This window comes from Chiloscyllium punctatum, chromosome 4 (assembly GCF_047496795.1).
Source record: "Chiloscyllium punctatum isolate Juve2018m chromosome 4, sChiPun1.3, whole genome shotgun sequence".
NCBI lineage: Eukaryota > Metazoa > Chordata > Chondrichthyes > Orectolobiformes > Hemiscylliidae > Chiloscyllium > Chiloscyllium punctatum.
Window position 1 is genome coordinate 113,182,682 of NC_092742.1, and position 18,162 is coordinate 113,200,843.

Below are 18,162 nucleotides of genomic sequence, written 5' to 3' on the forward strand. Positions count from 1 at the left end.
CAAGTTACAACGAAAATTGTCTGAGTGGCAGGAGACAGAGGGTGGTGGGAGAAGGCTGTTTGTGTGACTGGAGACCAGTGTCCCCCTGGTATACCACAGGGATCAGTGTTGTGTCCCTTATTGTTTGTGTTATTCATAACAAAATATAGATGTGAATGTGGAGGGGGCTCGGTGGAGAGTGGGGAAGATGTGATAAGTCAGTGCATGTTGACATAAAGATTGGCTGGGTGGTTCGCAGTGAGGAGGAAGGCCTTAAGTTACAGGAAGATGCAGATGGAATGGTCAGATGGGCAGATCAATGGCAGATAGAATGTAACCCTGATAAATATGAGGTAATGCACTTTGGGAGATAGAACCAGGCAGGGGAGGACTCAATAAATGGCAGCACACTGTGAAGCTGAGATTGCGCTTCTCCACACATCCCTGAATGTGACTGGACAGGTTAATGATTAAAAATGTGTTGCTGGAAAAGCGCAGCAGGTCAGGCAGCATCAAAGGAGCAGGACAATAGATGTTTCGGGCAGATTCCTGAAGAAGGCTTATGCCCGAAACATTGAATCTGCTGTTCCTTTGATGCTGCCTGACCTGCTGCGCTTTTCCAGCAACACATTTTTTAAGATGTTATCTCCAGCATCTGCATTCGTCACTTTCTCCTGGACAGGTTAATGGACTAGTTAAGAATTGGACCTTGGGTGTAGCGTTTCCTAATCAGGGCGTAGATTATAAGAGCTAAACAGGGCTTTGTTTCGGCCAAAATGGAGTACTGTATGTAGCTCCGGGAACCACATTCCAGGAAGGATGTGATTGTACTGGAGAGGGTGCAGAGGAGATTTACCAGGATGTTCCCTGGGATGGTGCATATCAGCTATGGAGAGAGGCTGGATAAGCTCAGGTTGTTTACTTTGGAGCAGAGAAAGCTGAGGAGTCAGTGATTCAGAAGGATAGGATTATAAGCGACACAGACAGGGTGGATAGAGAGCAGCTGTTCCTTTTGGTCAGGGGGTCAAGAACAAAGGAGCACACTTTTAAAGTGAAGAGTTTGAGGTTCAGAGATGATTTGAACATTTTTTCACCTCGAGGTGTGGGGTTCTAGGATTACTTCCTGAGAGGGGAATGATCACCTCACAATCGTTAGCAAGTACTTGGACGAGCAATTGGAAGTGTCATAACATTCCAGGCTACGGGCCTGGTGTAGGAAAGTGGGAATAGTATAGATCGTGCTGTACTTCTGTTGGCACAGAGTCTATGCCCCTGTGAGTGTATAGTGTGGAAGGTCAATTATTGAGCAGTTTAAGGCAGGAATTGATGGATTTCTGAAGAGTTATATTCACAAGGGTTATAAGAGTGAACTATATTCGCTTGTTAAATTATGTCAATGTGAGAAATATGAGAAAACAAGTGCAGTTTCCTTACTGTTTGAAACCAGAGAATGGGGAATGGGGAACAGGGAAATGGCAGAACCATGAAGCCACTACTTCCGTTCTGTCTTCACAAAACTTTCTAACAATACAAGGAAAACCAAGTCTGGTGTGGGAAAATGAAAGAGTACATGGAACATAGAACATAGTAAGTAAATGGTTTAGCAGAAATTATTGTGGCTGAAAGTAATGGTCATAGACAACACTGACATAGATTTATGAAATGGGAATTATGTTTGAGAAACAAACTGGGAGACAAATGAAAGAGAAGCAATGGATGTAAAACATTGTGATTTTTAGAAAAATGTTGGTCAAGCTCCAAGCCCAATTTGCAAAATGAAATCTGAGTGGATTGGGGCTAATATATGGACATGTTTCTAGAATGGGACTGCTGGCAGGAAACAATGAATAGAAATAAACAGACCCGTCAAGTAACAGCCTGACATTTTCTGAAAGGTATGAATCTGTGAGTATGACTATGTCCCAGACTCCCCATTACCTTCCCCAGATATCTCCTGTCTCATCAGCAGGACGGACACAGCAGAAGTGGCGTACAGTCTGAATACAGTTGGAAGGGAATTGCTCTTGGAGTCCTCAACAGTGACTCTGTATCCCAACAAGTCTGATGGCATTAGTTTACACATGGGAAAGGAAACCTCCTGCTGATCACCATGTACCAGCCTCTCTCAAGTGATGAATCAGTACGCCTCCATGCTGACCAACACTTGGAGGAAGCGCTGAGGGGAGCACGTACGCAAAATGTACTCTGGGTGGGGGATTTCAATGTTCACCACCAACGGTATATCAGCTACAGCATTACTAATCGAGCTGGCCGGGTCCTAAATGATATAACTGGCGGCAGGTGGTGAAGGAACCAACAAGAGGAAAATACATACTTGACCACAGCCTTACTAATCTGCCTGCCAGTTGCAGAAGTATCTGCCCATGACAGTATCGGTAAGAGTGACCACCGCATAGTCATTGTGGAGACAAAGTCACATCTGCATATTGAGAATCACCTCCACCATGTGGGTGGTACTATCACGGTGCTTAATAGGGCAGACTTTGAACAGATCTACCAGCTCAAATCTGGATGTCCATAAGGTGTTGTGTGTCATCAATAGCAGTGGAATTGTACTCCCGCATAACCTCATGGCCTGGTATATCCCCCATGCAACAATTGCCATCAATCCAGAGGATCAACATTGGTTCAATGGAGTGTGCAGGAAGGCAGGAGCAGCACCAGGCATACCTGACAATGAGGCATCAGCCTGGTGAAACCACCAAAAAGGACGACTTGTACGCCAAACAGCATAAACGGTAAGTGATAGACAGAGCTAAGTGATCCCATAAGCGACGGTTCAGATCTAAGGTCTACAGTCCTTCTACATCTAGCCGAGAAACGTTGGGGACAATTAAACAATTCACTGGAGGAAGAGATTCCACAAATAACCCCTTCCTCCATGATGGAAGAGCCCAGCACTTCAGTGTATAAGATAAGGCTGATGCATTCGCAACAATCTTCAGTCAGAAATGCTGAGTGGATGATCCATTTCAGCCTCCTCCAGTGGTCGTCAGCAATTCAGTTACCAGTCATCAACCAATTTGGTTCAGTCCACGCGATATCCAGAAACGATTGGAGATACTGGATACTCCATAGGGTCCATAACCTGACCACATTCTGGCAATAGTACTGAAAACCTGTGCTCCATAACTTGCCACTCCCTTAGCCAAACTGTTTCAATACAGTTACAACAATGGCTTCTCCTCATTATGTGGAAAATTACCCCAAGTATCTCCTGTATATAAAAAGGAGAACAAATCCAATCCGGCCAAATACCACCGCATCAGTCTACTCTCGATCATCAGTAAAGTGGTGGAAAGTCTCAGTTCTTTTAAGCAGCACCTGCTCAGCAATACCCTGGTCAATGACGCCCAGTTTGGACTCCACCAGGGCCACTCAGCTCCTGACCTCATTACCGTGGTTCAAACATGGACAAAAGACCTGAATTCCAGAGGTAGGGTGAGAGCGATAGCACTGTAAATCAAGGCTGCATTCGACCAAGTGTGGTATCAAGGGGCCTTTGCAACACTGGAATCAAAGGGTATCAGGGGCAAACTCCCCGCTTGTTAATATCATACCTGACACGTAGGAAGATGGTCATGGTTGATGAAGGTCAGTCAACTCAGCTCCAAATCTGCAGGAGTCCCTCGAGCAGTGAACGAAAACTTCTTCAGGGCTGCTTCATCAATGACCTTCCCTCCATTTTAAGGTCAGCAGTGGGGATGTTCGCCAATGATTGTACAATGTTCTGCAACATTTGTGACTCCTCAGATACTGAAGCAGTCCATGTTCAAACGCGACAAGATCTGCAGAGTATCCAGGCTGCCAAGTGGCAAGTAATATTCAGGCCACACAAATTCCAGACCGTGACCATCACCAATTAAGTACAATCTAACCTGCCCCTTGGCATTCAATGATTTTACTATCATTGAATCCCCCAGTATCAGATTCCTGGTCGGTAATCATTGCTCAGAAACTCACTGGCCTCGCCACATGACCACCGTAACTATAAAAGCAGGTCAGAAGCTAGGAATACTGCGGCGAGTAACGCACATCCTGACTTCCAAATGTCTGTCCATCATCTACAATGCATAAGTCAGAAGTGTGATGGAAGACTCCCAATTTGCCTGGATGAGTGCAGCCCCAACAACACTCAAGAAGCTTTATACCATCCAGGACATAGCAACCAGTTTGACTGTTCCTTCATCCACAATGCTCCACCATCAACGCTCAGCAGCAGCAGCAGTGTTTTACTCTCGACATGCTGCAATGAAATGATTCACCAAAGATCCTCAGAGACCATCTTCCTAACTCACGACCCCATCTGTCTGCAAGGACAAAGGCTGCAGATGTATGGAAATACTGTTATCTTCTGGTTCCCCTCCAAGCCAGTCACCAACCTGACTTGGAAATATATCACCGCTCCTTCACAGTCACTGGGTCAGAATCCTGGGATTCCCTCCCTAATGGCATTGGAGGTCAACCACAGCAGGTGGACTGCAGCGTTCAACAAGGCAGCTCACCACCACCTTCTCAAGGGCAACTAGGGACAGGTAATAAATGTTGGCCCAGCCAGTGACTCCCAGATTCACGAAATAAATAAATAGAAATTAACAGAGGACGGTTGCTGAGGTGTCGCAGGGATCGGTGCTTGGGGCCAAGCTGTTCACAATGCCCTTTAAACATTTGGTTACTGGAATCAGATACAATATATCCCAGCCTGCTGACAGCACTAACGGATGTGGGATTGTGAGTCGGTGAGGAGGATGTAAAAAAGCACCGAGAAGACTAAGACAAGTGGAGTGAATGGGTAAAGACGTGAAAAATGGAGAACAATGTGAATCGAGATGACGGTGTGCCCTTTGGTGGAAACGATAAATTGGCAGCCTACCATTTGAAAGGGATTGGTTGAAACATGTTGATCTACAAAGGGACGTATGATCCTGTTTGTTGTTTCCTTCTGCATAAACCTCTGAGGCCCATGCAGTGCAGTGAGTTCTGCAACCAGATGTCAATACTCGGCATGGAGATTGGCACGCTGTCCAGTGTACACAGACCCACCAAGTGGGGAGCTGTAACATTAAAAAGGATCTGCATCTCCCTGTACACCAGATGCTGAAACCAATATTGCAGAAACAGAAAGCAGTGAGGAAGATAAATGAAGTGTTGACCTTCATTTCAGGGGGATGTGAGTCCAGAAATAAGGGTGGCTTACTGCAGCTGTACAGGGCCTGGTGAGCTATCATCCCGAACATTGTGCAGTATTGTGTGTAGTTTTGGTCTCCGTACCTAATAAAGGACAAACCTGACATTGATGGAGAGCAGTGAAGGATGACCAGATTGATCTCTGGGATGACGGGCTTGTTGTGGGAGCAGAGATTGGGGAGACTGGGCCAGTATTCCACGGGGTTTAGGAAAATGAGTGGAGATCTCAGTGAAATATACAAAACTCTGACAGGGTAAGTCAGTTTGGAAGCAGGTCACTCTGCATTGAGATGAGAATAAATGTTTGCACTCACAGACTGGTGAACCTGGGGAATTCGCTCGCACCTGGAAACCGAGACATTGATTATAGATAAGGATTTAGAGACAGTAAAGGGATGGTGGGAGAGCAGGTGTACGGTGTTTAAATGAAGGGCAAACCATCATTACATTGAATTGGGTAGCAAACTCGATGGACCAAACGTACTACTGCACTTCCTATTTTATAGCTTCCCAAGTTACTCTCATTAACGGATATGTATATCGTGTGGGGTAAGTGCATTGAGGAGATTTTATCGATGAACTAGAATGGGGAGGCTGAATGTGTTGTATGACCTTCTCCTTTCCCGCTGTTTCTGTGCAGTCTGTGGGAAAGCTCTGCAAATGTTTTCACAAGCTCTCAGATGTTAGGAAGGAGGTCTCTGCAGAGTCGACAGGACTGTGTTCCCATTCTCTTTTCCGACACTGATGCTGAGGCCGGGTGTTCTGTCCAGTTTCATCCTTTCAGACCTTGTAGTAGTTTGATACAAATGAGTGCTTTGCTGGGCTGTTTCAGAGACCATTGAAATGTTTATCACATGTCAGGGTCTTTCGAGTCACCTTTAGCCCAGCCAAGGACATCATGGGAGATTCACTTACTAAAAGTACATTGGAGAAGGAAATTCTGTTTACAATCGATATTGGCTTCAAGGTCACTGTTACTGACCCCAGATTTTAGATCTCGATATTTTATTGATTGTCTTTAACTTCCACTAGCTGCTGGAGCATTAGTAATCCAGTGACATTTCCACAACAGCACCATCTCCACATGGAGACCTATTGGAAACCACACTGAGCAGGTTATTTCTCTGCTGTTTGCCAGCTCTGTCAAAAAGAATTCCAACCAATTTGACTGTCGTGATGGGATTGAGGAGGTGGTAATTGGTCAGATTATAATTATTCCCGTTTTAGGGAGCGGGACGTAGCTGAGTAATTTTCCACAATGCCCGGGAGATGTCGGAGTTGGAGCTGGAATGAAACAGTTTCCCCAGGGACACAGCTTGTTGTCCAGCACAAGTCTTCAGTCCTATTGCAGGAATGGTGTCAGGGCCCATTGCCTGTGTCATATCTACTGTGTTCAGCTATTTCTTCATGTCCCGTGCAGCAATTGAAATTGGTTGAAGACTGACATCTGTGGTTCTGTGGGCATCGTGATGAGGGTGAGGTGTATCATCGACTCAATTCTTCTGGCAGAGGATGCTGCAGATGAAACATCCTTCTCTTTTACACTGATGTGCAGGTCTGTTCCATTATTTAGGATGGGAATGTCTGTGGAGCCTTCGCCTCCAATCATTTGTTTAATCGTCCATCACCATTTTATAACTGAACGTGACAGGACTGCAGTACTTCGTTCAGATCTGTTGGTCAAGTCCGGTAGCTTTAATGAGTTAGCATCAGGTTAAAGTTCATGTGATTCTGCCTCTGACATGTTCACTCACACTCGTCACTGAGCCATAGATGGCGTTGATGGTAATGACAGACTGAAGTGTTACCCTGGCAAAAAGTTTCAGGTTGTGATTGAATGCAGGTCTGCCTCTCCTGCTCCTGTGGTCTACAGCACTACATGAATACGCAGTTTCGAGCTGCAATACCTGCAATGCAATTCTGCTGTCTGTTCCCCAATTCTCACTGAGACCCATTCACCCATCAGCCCAGCACTCAGTGACCTAACCTGGTTTCTGATGTGGAAATACTTGCATTTTCAACCTCTCGTTCTACTGAGGGTCTGTCTCTCCGGGTCTTGCTTCCAATCTGATACATTCCTCAAAAGCATTTAACTGATCTTAATTCAAATGTTTAATTCACCTGAATCTTTTTCCATGAGACATACCATCATCTGTGTTGAAAGTGAATGTGTTTCCTCTGTTTCTCTCCCTGACCACGATTAAGAGCTCTGCAGTGTCAGTAATGCCAACCTTATGTAGTTGCAGATCCAATAAATTCTCTGGATTCCCAATCATCTTCACCACATTGTATGTTTTCTATTTTGGTTTGATGCCTTATCGCTCATGGCTGCCTTGTTCTCCCATGAGTATGTTTCATCTTCTTGGGGTTGCATTTCTGGTATTATCTTCCGAATTATCCCCAGAACCTCCTCCCATTGCTGCTCCATGGTCTTTCCTGCTCAGCTCCCCTTCCAATTAACTCTGGCCAGCTCCTCCCGCATGACTTGGTAGTTACATTGCTTAATTATAACCACATTACATCTTGAAGAGAGCGTTAGATATAAACTGAAAGGAGGAGTTTTGGGAGATGGGACAAGAAGAATAATTGATGGATTTCTTAACTAGATGCAAAGGGAGAACGAGAGAGAGGATATAGATCTGAAGAAGTGGAAAATGAGAAAACTACATGATCGAAAGAAGTAGATGAACATTCCCCAATGGTTTGGCAATGCCTGTGTGCTGTGGTCCTTGGTACAGTGCGTGTACAACAGAGTAATATGTTCAAATGCTGAGTCTGATGCCAGAATATTTATCTTCGATTATATGACAGACACTAGCTTTGGAAAGAACCCAACAGGCCAATATATTGAAGGGGATTAACTGAAATAAGTTGGGATACGAGAATCAAGAATTTGGAGCACTCATCCTGGTAAGAATGAGAGAGTACAGTAGGGAATTCTAGAAAAGGAGGGAACGTTGAGAGGATCAAATCATGTTTTAATGTTTTATCAATTTTATACATCATGTGCATCATTTTTCGTTAACTGTGTCTCTGTTGTTCATTTACAATGTGTTGCGCACATGTGAAAAATGCGACTTATCTGCACACGCACATTGATTAAACAGTGTATATAAAATCATTTTTCGACCATTGAAACTGTCCTGTTGTCGTGTTACGAGGATACATGAACACCGACTGGCCACCAAAAGACATGACGTACTATCACTATGTTCCATACATACAGACAAAGAAAGGCATCACTTTGACTGGGACAAAACACACACATACTAAGACATGCAAGGACCTTCTTAGAGGAATGGCGTTCTAACCAGAAGTCCATCAATAAACGGATCAATTTCGATTCTGTCTACATTGTCTTGTTAAAATAACCGAAAATGACATCACCCACTTTAAGAAACCAAGACCTATCAATAGAGAGGCGGGACATACCACCAGCACTTCAGCAGATACTCTCACTGATGATGTCACCTAGTCATGGTGACGAAACTTCTGAAAACAAACCTTCAAGCTCAATGAGCTAACTTGCACACATATAAATTGTTACTTTTTGTTCATTAGTGGAATTTAGGAGTTCTCTATCGCTCACGTTTTGACAGATTATGATGTGAAGTGAGCTTTTCTGGGTGTGTGGTTTCAATTAACAGAGGGATTCGACATTGATGTCATAACAGATTGGGGTCTTGCCGTGTGGCACTTGGACCGACTTGAACAGATTTCAGATACAACAGGTCCCAGCAAATTCCAACTCATTGCAATTAGCGACTTTGATCTTCAAATAAAACCAGTGGGAAAATTCGTTTAATTCTGTTACTTGTGGTTGATTAAATCAAAAGTGAGGGAAATGGCTTTTAACATTACTAAAGAGGTTCCCAAATTTTCCAAGGAAGTTTAGAAGGACAGAAGGAGGACATATTTTAGAAATAGCAAATAGGTTGGAATTGAGTTTAACCAGGGAGAAAAGGGAAGCTGAAATTGTTATGGAGTTGGTCAAGCACTTTGATGTATCAGAGAAACAGGCAACTGCAGTGGAGTTAGAAAAAACTTCAATTGCAAATGTGGCAACTGGAGATAGAAGATAACTAAAGGGAAGGAAATAGAGAGAGAAGAAAGAGAAAGAGAGGAAAAAGAAATAGAGAGAGGATTTGAAATGCAGAAGTTGGGGATTAGACAAGAAAGTTATGTTAACAGGATGGAGATGAAGGGAGAACATAGGGATGTATACAACTATGTTAATAACTTGCCATATTTCGGTGACTAAAATGTCAAAACCTTCTTTATTTCATTTGAAAAAATGGCTAGTCAGATGACGTGTCCAGTGAACTTGTGGGTAATGCTAGTTCAGACTAAGATGGTGGGCACAGCTGGTGAGGTATGGAAACGCTATCAGATGAGGGGTCAAGAGATTATAAAGATGTCAAATTGGCTATATTGATTGGTTATGAATTGGTACCAGAAGTATATAGACAGATGTTCAGAAAAATAGAGATGGAAACAGGTCAGTCTTATATTGAGTTTGAAAGAAGTAACCACAGTAATTTTGATAAATGGGTGGTGGCCTTAAACATGAATAAGACCTGTGAGGCTTGAAGGGAGATTAATTTGCTGGAGAAGTTAAAAGACTCACTTCCAGAGATAGTAAGAATTCATGTGCATGTACCGAAAGTTCAAGAAGTGAGAAGCACGGCAGAAAGGGCAGGTAAATATACACTGGGGCATGAGATGATATTTAGCTAATGACAGGAGTTCCATCCTGTGAGGGATAGAAATTGGGAGAAGGGAAGATCACACATTACAAAGCGAACAGTAGCGCACAATACTTTACCACAGGTGAAGAAAGAAGCCCAAGGGGGTTGAAAGGTGGTGAAAGGCCTCAGGTGTTCTCACTATAAGGGAGTGGAAAACATAAAATGACAGTGCCGATGGTTTAAGAAGGGCACTGGGAAAAGGTGATTTCACTGCAGTAATCTGGGACACACTGTGCTGGGCGTTGAATGAAGGCACTTTGGGGAAAGATGTGGTAGAAGAGGCTAAGCCCAGTGGAATTAGTGAAACTGGTAAAGGAGACCCCAACTGGAGCCGAGGAGCTGCAGGAGAGTGCACAGCCGAGGCAAGGGCTGAGTAAGGAGGCAGTGCCTGATCTCTGAAAGAATTCGTCTCTGTAGATAAAGTTTACTCTGAAAGAACAGGGGGAGAAGGACAAGAAGTTATAATTATGTGAGATACGGGATCTGCTCAGTCTCTAATAGTTGAGAAGTGAGGCGCCAGAAAAGCACAACAGATCAGGCAGCATCCAGACAGCAGGACAATTGAATATCAGGCAGAAACCCATCGTCAGGAATGTGGTGGGGGGACAAGGGGGCTGAAAGATAAATACGAGGGTAGTAGCTGAGCTGGTGGAAGGGTCACTGGGAAGGCAATAAGAAAATGTAGGTGGGAGTAATAGTGATATGTCGGAGGGGAGGGTGGAGTCGTTAGGTGGGAAGGAAGATGGCCAGTTAGGGCGGTTCAAGAGGGCAGTGCTAGGTTGAACGGTTGGATCTGGGAGAGGTTGGTGGAGGGGAGATTTGGAATTTGGTGAAGTCAACTTTGATGCTCTACAGTTTGAGGGTTCCAGCTGTCCTACCACCGATAGGAGTCCTATCACCCTCCTGTCCAACCTATCACTATCACACCCCACCTGCATCTACCTATCGCCTTCCAAGCTCCCTTCCACCCAGCTCCACCCCACCCTCCTATTTATTTCTCAACCTCCTTCCCCCTCCCTTACCCCCCACTTTCCTGATGAAGGATTTATGCCTGAAACGTTAACTCTCCTGCCCCTCGGATGCTGCCGACGTGTTGTGCTTTTCCAGCCCCACACTTTACAACTCTCATCTCCAGCATCTGCAGCCCTCAATTTCTCTCGGCCGCTAATACTAAGAGATGAAAGTATTTTCACTCTTTCTGGCATATTAATCAAGTGTGGGATAATTTGTCGAATGGGGTCAGAAATTAAGCATTCCCTTGTGTAACATCAGGATGGAATGCCAAATCAAGATTAGGGAAGTAACAGTGACAGTGAGTAACAGAGTGTCAGTTCCAGGGATACAGTTTGTTCTTGTGAACGATTTAGCAGGAGGCGAGGTGGGAGACGCACTCCTTGTGGTGGAGAAGGCAACAGAAGTCTAGGGAAATGGGGTGTTAAAAGAAAAATACCGAGGAATCTTTCCAGAGTGTGTAGTAACAAGAGCCCTCTGTCATAAGTTACAGCAGGAAGGAAAAACGAAAGAAAAAGACAAATGAATTGATGCTCGGTGAACTGACCCCCTGTTTGATGTCACGGTGCAGGAAAAACCTGAACAGGCAGAGGATCAGGCAGGGGGGTTTAGTCCAGAAAGGCTAATGGACTTACAACAGATATATACACACACATTCACACACACATACACATGCACACACACAGAAAAGGAGTCAGAATATATTGTTGAACATTATTAACTTAAAGATAGAATCCTAAAATTAAAATGGAGACCCCGATAGGTTACTGCCGAAGGGAAATGTGCCAAAGTGCACCAGATTGTGTTACCTGTCGCATACAATGTTATGGCTAGCACATAAACTAATTGCAGGCGGTCACCTAGGTGTACAGAAGACTCAGGCTAAGGTACAGAAGTATTTCCACTGGCCTAGAATGCACAAGGACGTGTTTTATTTTTGTACATGACGTACATACCAAATGGTAGGTAAGTAACAAGCAGTAATAAAACCAGCACCTTTCTTGCCAATTCCTGCATTCGACAAACATTTCACGTGGGTTATGATTCATTGTGTAACTCCCCTTCCTAAAATAGAAGTGGAAAACTATATTTGCTGACCATAATGAATGTGTCCACCAGATTTCCAGAGGCAATTCCATTCCGGAATGTTAAGATAAAACGGGAGGTGGAGGTGTTGGTAGCTTTCTTTACTCGCTGTCGGCTAGGCAGTAAGATTGAGTCAGACCAAGGAACTCATTTTACCGCTCAGCTGTTTAAGGAAGTCATGGATAGCTTCAGCATGCAGCAGTTTAAATCAAGTGCATCGGAACTTGAATCCCAGGGAGCTTTGGAAAGTTAGCATCAGACGCTGAAGACCATGTTAACAGTGTTCTGTTATGATTACCCGAATGATTGGAATAAAGGTGTCCCATTATATTGTTTGCCATTAGAGATGCCCCAAATAAATCTACTCACTTTACTTCCTTTGAGTTAATATTCGTACATGAAGTGAGAGGACCTTTGAAATTAATTAAATATAAATTGACAGGACAAAAGTCGGAAATCTCACACTTGGATTCTCTGTGTGAGGTGAAGGAGAGAGTCGATGGAGTAGGTGAGTTTGCGAAATAGTAACTAAAGAGCACAACATAGAGTGAAGCAGGTGGCAGATAAAAACTCTGAAACTTTGCGGATTTCCCGTGGGGATGACGTATCAGTATCGCCACGACTGGTCGGTAATCCATTCAAAGCCAGGTTTAGTGGCCTCTTTCAAATTGGAAAAAAATGTGGAGTCAGTTAAGCTATCTAGTAAAGATACTGGAGATGACAAAAAAACTTTATCGAGTATTTTATATGGATGAATAATGCTCCAGACACATTTAAGACTCAGGAACAGAGCTGTGACCAGATGAACAAATTGTGTAGTTTATCTGTATGATGTGGTGATCTTTAGCAAGTGATTAAAAGCTCACATGTTACAGCTGGCAGAGCATGTTGAACAAGAAGCAAACTTGGAATAAACTTAAAGAAAACAGAATTCGCGAAGGCAGAGGTGACGTTCTCGGGACATTAAATTGGACATGGGAGGTTGATCCCATGGAACACAAAGACGAAGGGCTTTGAGGAATTTCCACGAAGTAAGAGGTGCTTCGATTTTTGGAACTGAGTGGATTCTATCGGAACTTTGTTCCAAACTTCAGCAGCGTATTGGCACCACTGATGGATTTATTAAAGATGAACACAGAATTGTGGTGGACAGAACAATGCCAGGAGGCATTTGAGAATTTTAAAGCAGGATTAAACACCACACCTGTTTTAGCTACACCAAATATTCTGAAACCCTTTGAAAATTGTGTTTGATGCTCGGGATATCGGGGTCGGAGATGTATTGATACAGAAAGATGATGATGGAACTGAATGGCTATTTGGTTACTTGTCGAAAAAACTCAATATCTACCAGAAGAAAAAATACAAAATCTCCATTATTGAACAAGAATGATTAAGTTTCACACTGGCCTGACAATATTTTAATGTGTATATGACAAACAAATTGTCGGAGATGGTTGTGGACAATGACAAATCTCTCGCATTTTTTGGAATAGTTAAAGACCAGAATATGAGACTATTTCATTGGAATCTTATCACAACGACTTTAAACTTACAAAATGTACATGCTGCGGCTCCTACAATGTGATAGCAGATTTGTTATCGCGGATTTAAAGGAAAAAGTGTAAATAAGATTTACCTTATTCCAGTGTTATAATGGTGTGCAGAATTAATATGAATGATATAACTGAGATTAATACTTTTGTATTTCATAAATTTGGGATTAAGAATTAGAGGAGAAGAAATGTAGTCATCTTTTCATTCTGCTGGTTCACTTTATTTTCTGAAGCGGGGAGATGTTATGAAGCCAAAAACATGTATGGGTACTTTAAAACAGAACGGGTTTTGCCGAATAGAAATTAAAGCCACAGATGCCAGCTAAAGGTCAAATTGTTCCACATGTCACCATTAGCTGTGAAATGGATACCTGAGTTTTGGTTGCTGTTTTGACAGCCATTCGAATGCAACCAAAGAGTTTAAATAACGCTCAGGAAACCAGAAGCCAATGGAATTTGAATATTATTGTTTGGACACCCGGTAAGCAACCAAATTATGAGAATTACTATATCATGGGGAGTATACATACCCAGCATTTTGAACACTGGTGGGAGAGCTACTGCCATCCAACAGCTGAGCAACTGCTGTAGAGCAGTAGTGCTAACTGGCCATCTCAAACACTCTCTATCAAAGACACATGTTCATGTAAACCTACTTGCAATAAAAAAATGACCCGGGGAGATCAGCAGCTGGAAGAGTGAGCACAGCGGGAAAGATGGAGACTGTGTGGTCTTGAGGTTGTAATGTTTAATATGTGGGCTGCTGGAACAGCATATTTTTACAGAGTTGGAGTCAGATAGTAAGTATCTAAGAAAAGAGGGGCTTGTATTTGTCAATAGTTGTTGTTTGGTGTTCATTATTAAAGTTAAGAAACAAACTTTTTAATTTTTGTTTAAATAGTGGAATATAGGAGATCGGTGTCAATCATATTTTAACAGATTACGAGGTGAGGCGAGCTTTTCTGGGTGTTTGCTTTTAATTAACAAAGGGGTTCATCTTCACCTTGTAAATGTCCATTCATACTAACCCAATTTCCCTGCAGTTGTCCCATATCCTTCTAGTCCTTTCCGATCCACATATTTATCCAAATGCTTTTGAAATGTTGTTAATGTAACCCCCCCCCCACCCCCGCCCCACCACCAACACATCTGCTGGCAGCTCATCCATGTACCAGCCCTCTGTGTAAAGAAGTGGCCTTTCAGGTTCCCTTTTATTCCTTCCCCTTTAACCTTAAACTGATCCCCTCTAATCCTCGATTCTCACCTTGGAAAAAGACTGAGAGCATTAACCCTATCCATACCCTTCGTGATTTTATACAGCTCTGTAAGGACTCCCTCAGTCTCTTACACTCTAAAGAAAAGGTCCTAGCTTGTCCAACCACTCCCTATAACTTAGACCATTGGTTCCTGGCAACGACTTTGTAAATTTCTTCTGCACTCTTTCTAATTTCATAACATCCTCCCTGTAACAAGGTTACAAAAACTGAATAGAATACTCCAAGTGCGGCCTTACCGAAGTCCTGTGTAACTACAACATAACTTCCCAACTTCTATCCTCAATGTCCTGCCTGATGAAGGCCAATGTGCCAAAACCCTTCTTCGCTGCCCTGTCAACCTGTGACTCTACTCTTAGAGAACGGTGCCCGTGAAAACCAAGGTCTCTCTGCCCACTGCACCCCTTAAGACCCTCCCATTCACCGTGAAACCCCTACCTTGACTTGAGTTTCCAAAATGCAAGACCTCACACACCTGTATTAAATTCCATTTGCCATTTCTCGGCCCACTTCCCCACCTGATTAACGTCCTGCTGCAATTTCTGATAAACTTTCTCACTGATCACGTTACCACTTATTTTAGTGTCATCTGCAAACTTACTAATCATGCCTTGTACATTCTCAACCATTTCATAGATAACAAACAGCAATGGACACAGCCTTCAGTCTGACCATTATCCTTCCACTAAACCCTCTGCTTCCGACCATCAACCCAACTGCGTATCCCATTGGACAGTTCCCCCAGCATTCCACGTGATGGAACCTTTCCGAGTAGCCTGCCATGTGGAACCTTATCAAATGCCTTACCGAAATCCATAGGGACTAAATTTACAGCTCTGTCCTCGTAAACCTTCTTGGTTACTTCATCAAAGAACTCTAACAAATTTGGGAAGAACGATCACCCACTCACAAGTCTATGCTGACTGCTCCGAATCAAACCTGTGTAAGTAAGGGGTGGAGTCAATGGTATGCTGTCCTTCATTGTAAGATGATTCGAGTACATCAGTAAAGCCATCTTCCTGCTGTTGTAGAGCCTTGCTGAGAGCATATTTGGGACACTCTCTACAGATTTGATCTCCTTTGTAAGGAATGATATCCTTCCCACAGATACAGATGACGGTATCATGAGTGTAGAGTGAAGAACCTAAGAGTTTAATTTGCAGTGCTGTGAAATACGAAGAAATGGGGATGCTGAAATACGAGGTGTAGCAGGTATATTTCCAAAAGACACATTGATAGGGTAAGAAATTCCATACTTTACCCAGGATTGATTGGTGTGATTTATTGTCACATGTACACTTTATTTATGAGCACAGGTGGCAGATCATAGTAAGAATGGCCAGACAGATCATAGTGTGGAAATAGACTTGGACAGAGTAAGGCATAGAGGATACACTGCACAAGACAAGCACTCGACAAGATCAACATGAGCAAGATCAGCATTATTTGAACATAGAGAGTCGATTCATCAGTCTAACGTGACTTTCCAAATAGTTTATATGCCTAAATTAACTCTCCCCACGTTATTGTGCTGTTGGCGTGTGAACCCTGTACTGAACGCCATGTTATTCACAATCCCCAACAGCAGCCACAATACCTTCCATCTGAAACAGGTAGCCATTCCCACCAGCTTCCGTCCTACAAAGAGAAGACCAGACTGGCTTCACGAAGATGGAAGGTGCCTTCTTGAGACTTCACACAAGACATATTGCTTCCTTCCTCAACACTAGAAAACCACGTTAAAGTCCCACGTGTTTATCATGAGCAACGGAACCACGAGGAACAACGTGGAGAAGTCTGTCTGTGCACTACTGTGCATCTGCTCCACTTGTTCATCATGTTGGAGCATCAATCTGGAGACAGTGAGGACTGCCGATGCTGGAGATTGTATTAGACAATAGATTGCTGGAAAAGCACAGATGGTGAGGCAGCTCTGAGGAGCAGGAGAATCCACGTTTGGACATAAGCCATTCATCAGGAATCAGCATCAATTACCTCATTCTGTCCCTTTGTAATTGCGTTGAGGGGGGAATTGCCTCGTACTATTCCTGTGTAAGCGACTCAACAGGCTGAATGGCCTCCTCCTGTTCCTGTGTAAGAGACTGAAGGAGCTGAATGGCCTCATCCTGTTTCTGTGCAAGTGGCTTTAGGGACCGAATGGCCTCCTCCTGTTCCTGTGTAAGAAACTCAAGGGTCTGAATGGCTTCTTCCTCTTCCGATTGGACAGGACCAAGGACCTGATTGGGTTACCCCTGGTTCCTGTTTGACAGCTCGATGTACTCACACGTGTGATGATGCTGCTGGCTTTGAGAGGTTATTTTGTCCTGGTTTCTTTTCAGAGAGAGATTGAATGATCGTTACCAAGCTGGCTAGTTAAGGACACTGAGTAAACAGCAAGGGAGGCCTTGGGTTAATTTTAATGCAGCCTGAATGGGTGTGGCCAGCTCTCACAAATTACGCTCTCTGGATTTTGGTTTCTAAGTCGTATCAGAAACTATTGGGGTCTCCACAGAGTTGGAATCTTCAGTAACTCTCTCCTGGCTGCTACTCGCTCTGAATTTTCTCTTGGTGCTGTTTTTAATTCCTGGATTAGAGAAATGTTTGTGACAATCAGTTCCTGAATTTTCCTTTCTGCCAGGGGCTGTGTTATTGGAATTTTCCTATATTGGTACAGTTCATTAGTAATAGTTCCTAGATTTTTTATTCTGTTAACTTGTCTAATAGAATTATGTTTTTCTAAATTCCTCTTTCTTTGCTTTCATTTTATCTTTCGTGTTTCAATAAATAGTGTTTAGCTTCACACCGAGTAGTTTGACCTGTCACTTTGCATCTGGAACAGTCATTTTATATTGCCTTTAAAATAAAAAAAAAATAGAGTCTAGGTTACCGCCTTCAAATATTTTCGAGGGGCTCTGGTGTGGTCCATCACACTAGAATGGCTTCCTCATATTCCTGTGAAACTAGCGTGAGATGCTGAATGAACTCTTATTTTACTGTGGCAATGTGCAGTGTCAGGCAGTGCTGGTAGATGAATGTTACCGACACTTTAACAGAACAAGTCTCAATGGAGTCTGGGTCTTGCTGCACATGGACACAGATTAGTTCAGGAGCTGACGGGGGTACAAATGTTCTGAACATTGTGGAATCTTCAGTGACCATCCCCACTTCTGATCTTATGGTGGGGAGGGTGGGGAGGGGAGACATTGATGAAGCAGCTGAAGCTGTTTGTGAAGGGGAAGCTACCCTGAGGATTTCGCACAGGGCTGACCCAGGACTGAGATGATCACCATCTTCCTTTGT